We start from the raw sequence: 5,554 nt of genomic DNA on the forward strand, positions 1-5,554 counted from the left end.
GAAGTGTGGAGCTCCAGCACCCTCCCTGCCTATGGAAGTGTGGAGCTCCAGCACCCTCCCTGCCTATGGAAGTGTGGAGCTCCAGCACCCTCCCTGCCTATGGAAGTGTGGAGCTCCAGCACCCTCCCTGCCTATGGAAGTGTGGAGCTCCAGCACCCTCCCTGCCTATGGAAGTGTGGAGCTCCAGCACCCTCCCTGCCTATGGAAGTGTGGAGCTCCAGCACCCTCCCTGCCTATGGAAGTGTGGAGCTCCAGCACCCTCCCTGCCTATGGAAGTGTGGAGCTCCAGCACCCTCCCTGCCTATGGAAGTGTGGAGCTCCAGCACCCTCCGTGCCTAGGGAAGTGTGGAGCTCCAGCACCCTCCGTGCCTATGGAAGAGCCACCTCCGCGGGCATGCTGCTCAACCACGCCGGCCCAGAGTTCCAGCCGCTCGGCTACACTCTCTCACAAGCCCCGCCTGGAGCTCCCCAGCCCGCCCCTGGTACCTCAACTACCGAGGCCAGCCGCTCGACCAGGCCGGCCCAGAGTTCCAGCCGCTCGGATAAGCTCTGTCACTCTCCCGCTAAGCAGCCACCGGTAACGGGGAAATGTCGCCGCCTTGTGGACACGCCGTTGTAAATGAATGGGCTTTCGCACTTAGTGCAATTTTCGCCAGCTCCGTGGCTGCAAGTATGGAGCTATGGAGCTATGGAGCCACCAGACAGGCTGGAGCTCTGGAGCTATGGAAGTATGGAGCTCTGGAGCTATGGAGCTATGGAGCTATGGAGCTCTGGGGCTATGGAGCTATGGAGCTATGGAGCTCTGGAGCTCTGGTGCTATGGAGCTCTGGAGCTCTGGTGCTATGGAGCTATGGAGCTATGGAGCTATGGAGCTATGGAGCTATGGAAGTCTGGAGCTATGGAAGTATGGAGCTATGGAAGTATGGAGCTATGGAGCTATGGAGCTATGGAGCCACCAGCCAGCACCCTCCGTGGCTCAACCACGCCGGCCCAGAGTTCCAGCCGCTCGGCTTCACTCTCTCACAAGCCCCGCCTGGAGCTCCCCAGCCCGCCCCTGGTACCTCAACTACCGAGGCCAGCCGCTCGACCAGGCCGGCCCAGAGTTCCAGCCGCTCGGCTTCACTCTCTCACAAGACCCGCCTGGAGCTCCCCGGCCCACCCCTGGTACCTCAACTACCGAGGCCAGCCGTTCGACCACGCCGGCGCAGAGTTCCAGCCGCTCGGATAAGCTCTGTCACTCTCCTGCCGCGCAGCCACCGGTAACGGGGAAATGTCGCCGCCTTGTGGACACGCCCTTGTAAATGAATGGGCTTTCGCACTTAGTGCAATTTTCGCCAACTCTCTGACTGGAGCTATGGAAGTATGGAGCTATGGAGCCACCAGCCACCCAGGCTGGAGCTATGGAGCTCTGGTGCTATGGAGCTCTGGTGCTATGGAGCTATGGAGCTCTGGAGCTCTGGTGCTATGGAGCTATGGAGCTCTGGAAGTATGGAGCTATGGAGCTCTGGAGGTATGGAGCTATGGAGCCCTGGAGCCCTGGAGCTATGGAGCCCTGGAGCTATGGAGCCCTGGAGCCCTGGAGCTATGGAGCCCTGGAGCTATGGAGCTATGGAGCTCTGGTGCTATGGAGCTATGGAGCTCTGGTGCTATGGAGCTATGGAGCTCTGGTGCTATGGAGCTATGGAGCTCTGGTGCTATGGAGCTATGGAGCTCTGGTGCTATGGAGCTATGGAGCTGGTGCTATGGAGCTATGGAGCTCTGGTGCTATGGAGCTATGGAGCTCTGGTGCTATGGAGCTCTGGTGCTATGGAGCTATGGAGCTCTGGTGCTATGGAGCTATGGAGCTCTGGTGCTATGGAGCTATGGAGCTCTGGTGCTATGGAGCTCTGGTGCTATGGAGCTATGGAGCTCTGGTGCTATGGAGCTCTGGAGCTCTGGAGGTATGGAGCTATGGAGGTATGGAGCCACCAGCCAGCACCCTCCGTGGCTGGATCAATGGAAGTGTTTAGGTACCAGGCGGCCAAAGTGCCGAGGCCTCACGCTCGACCACGCCGGCGCAGAGTTCCAGCCGCTCGGATGAGCTCTGTCACTCTCCCGCCGCGCAGCCACCGGTAACGGGGAAATGTCGCCGCCTTGTGGACACGCCGTTGTAAATGAATGGGCTTTCGCACTTAGTGCAATTTTCGCCAACTCTCTGACTTAGAGCTATGGAAGTATGGAGCTATGGAGCCACCAGCCACCCAGGCTGGAGCTATGGAGCTCTGGAGCTCTGGTGCTATGGAGCTCTGGAGGTATGGAGCTATGGAGCTATGGAGCTATGGAGCTATGGAGCCCTGGAGCTCTGGAGGTATGGAGCTATGGTGCTATGGAGCTCTGAAGCCATGGAGCTCTGGTGCTATGGAGCTCTGGAGCTCTGGAGGTATGGAGCTCTGGAGGTATGGAGCTATGGAGCCCTGGAGCCCTGGAGCTATGGAGCCCTGGAGCTATGGAGCCCTGGAGCCCTGGAGCTATGGAGCCCTGGAGCTATGGAGCCCTGGAGCCCTGGAGCTATGGAGCCCTGGAGCTATGGAGCTATGGAGCCCTGGAGCTATGGAGCTATGGAGCTATGGAGCTCTGGTGCTATGGAGCTATGGAGCTCTGGTGCTATGGAGCTATGGAGCTCTGGTGCTATGGAGCTATGGAGCTCTGGTGCTATGGAGCTATGGAGCTCTGGTGCTATGGAGCTCTGGTGCTATGGAGCTATGGAGCTCTGGTGCTATGGAGCTATGGAGCTCTGGTGCTATGGAGCTATGGAGCTCTGGTGCTATGGAGCTATGGAGCTCTGGAGGTATGGAGCTATGGAGGTATGGAGCCACCAGCCAGCACCCTCCGAGGCTGGATCAATGGAAGTGTTTTAGGTACCAGGCAGCCAAAGGGCCGAGGCCTCACTCTCGACCACGCCGGCGCAGAGTTCCAGCCGCTCGGATAAGCTCTGTCACTCACCCGCCGCGCAGCCACCGGTAACGGGGAAATGTCGCCGCCTTGTGGACACGCCGTTGTAAATGAATGGGCTTTCGCACTTAGTGCAATTTTCGCCAGCTCCGTGGCTGCAAGTATGGAGCTATGGAGCCACCAGCCAGCCAGGCTGGAGCTATGGAAGTATGGAGCCATGGAGCTCCGGAGCTATGGAAGTATGGAGCTATGGAGCTATGGAGCTCTGGAGCTCTGGAGCTCTGGAGCTATGGAGCTATGGAGCCCTGGAGCTATGGAGCTATGGAGCCCTGGTGCTATGGAGCTATGGAGCTCTGGTGCTATGGAGCTATGGAGCTCTGGTGCTATGGAGCTATGGAGCTCTGGTGCTATGGAGCTATGGAGCTCTGGTGCTATGGAGCTATGGAGCTCTGGTGCTATGGAGCTATGGAGCTCTGGTGCTATGGAGCTATGGAGCTCTGGTGCTATGGAGCTCTGGAGCTCTGGTGCTATGGAGCTCTGGAGCTCTGGTGCTATGGAGCTATGGAGCTCTGGTGCTATGGAGCTATGGAGCTCTGGTGCTATGGAGCTATGGAGCTCTGGAGGTATGGAGCTATGGAGGTATGGAGCCACCAGCCAGCACCCTCCGTGGCTGGATCAATGGAAGTGTTTAGGTACCAGGCGGCCAAAGTGCCGAGGCCTCACGCTCGACCACGCCGGCGCAGAGTTCCAGCCGCTCGGATGAGCTCTGTCACTCTCCCGCCGCGCAGCCACCGGTAACGGGGAAATGTCGCCGCCTTGTGGACACGCCGTTGTAAATGAATGGGCTTTCGCACTTAGTGCAATTTTCGCCAACTCTCTGACTTAGAGCTATGGAAGTATGGAGCTATGGAGCCACCAGCCACCCAGGCTGGAGCTATGGAGCTCTGGAGCTATGGAGCTCTGGTGCTATGGAGCTATGGAGCTCTGGTGCTATGGAGCTATGGAGCTCTGGTGCTATGGAGCTATGGAGCTCTGGTGCTATGGAGCTATGTAGCTCTGGTGCTATGGAGCTATGGAGCTCTGGTGCTATGGAGCTATGGAGCTCTGGTGCTATGGAGCTATGGAGCTCTGGTGCTATGGAGCTATGGAGCTCTGGTGCTATGGAGCTATGGAGCTATGGAGCCACCAGCCAGCACCCTCCGTGGCTGGATCAATGGAAGTGTTTTAGGTACCAGGCAGCCAAAGGGCCGGGGCCTCACGCTCGACCACGCCGGCGCAGAGTTCCAGCCGCTCGGATAAGCTCTGTCACTCACCCGCCACGCAGCCACCGGTAACGGGGAAATGTCGCCGCCTGGCGGACACGCCGTTGTAAATGAATGGGCTTTCGCACTTAGTGCAATTTTCGCCAACTCTCTGACTGGAGCTATGGAAGTATGGAGCTATGGAGCCACCAGCCACCCAGGCTGGAGCTATGGAGCTCTGGAGGTATGGAGCTATGGAGCCCTGGAGCTATGGAGCTATGGAGCCCTGGAGCTATGGAGCCCTGGAGCTATGGAGCTATGGAGCCCTGGTGCTATGGAGCTATGGAGCTCTGGTGCTATGGAGCTATGGAGCTCTGGTGCTATGGAGCTATGGAGCTCTGGTGCTATGGAGCTATGGAGCTCTGGTGCTATGGAGCTATGGAGCTCTGGTGCTATGGAGCTATGGAGCTCTGGTGCTATGGAGCTCTGGAGCTCTGGAGGTATGGAGCCACCAGCCAGCACCCTCCGTGGCTGGATCAATGGAAGTGTTTTAGGTACCAGGCAGCCAAAGGGCCGAGGCCTCACGCTCGACCACGCCGGCGCAGAGTTCCAGCCGCTCGGATAAGCTCTGTCACTCACCCGCCGCGCAGCCACCGGTAACGGGGAAATGTCGCCGCCTGGCGGACACGCCGTTGTAAATGAATGGGCTTTCGCACTTAGTGCAATTTTAGCCAACTCCGTGGCTGCAAGTATGGAAGTATGGAGCTATGGAGCCACCAGCCAGCACCCTCCGCGGCTGGAGCTATGGAGCTCCGGGGCTATGGAGCTCCGGGGCTATGGAGCTCCGGGGCTATGGAGCTATGGAGCTATGGAGCTCCGGGGCTATGGAGCTATGGAGCTCCGGGGCTATGGAGCTATGGAGCTCCGGGGCTATGGAGCTCCGGGGCTATGGAGCTCCGGGGCTATGGAGCTATGGAGCTATGGAGCTCCGGGGCTATGGAGCTATGGAGCTCCGGGGCTATGGAGCTATGGAGCTCCGGGGCTATGGAGCTCCGGGGCTATGGAGCTATGGAGCTCCGGGGCTATGGAGCTATGGAGCTCCGGGGCTATGGAGCTCTGGAGCTCTGGAAGTATGGATGATCCAGCACCCTCCGTGGCTGACCGCTGGTGCTCGGGGCCGGTGAACTCGGCACCCGCCTCCGGCGGGTGCCTCGGTGACCGCCGTCGCTTGGGGCCAGTGAACTCGGCACCCGCCTTCGGCGGGTGCCTCGGTGACCGGTTGTCGCTTGGGGCCAGTGAACTCGGCACCCGCCTTCGGCGGGTGCCTCGGTGACCGGTTGTCGCTTGGGGCCGGTGAACTCGGCACCCGCCTTCGGCGGGTG

Source organism: Syngnathus leptorhynchus, unplaced genomic scaffold, assembly GCF_054491065.1.
Source record: "Syngnathus leptorhynchus isolate UIUO unplaced genomic scaffold, UIUO_Slep HiC_scaffold_33, whole genome shotgun sequence".
Taxonomy (NCBI): domain Eukaryota; kingdom Metazoa; phylum Chordata; class Actinopteri; order Syngnathiformes; family Syngnathidae; genus Syngnathus; species Syngnathus leptorhynchus.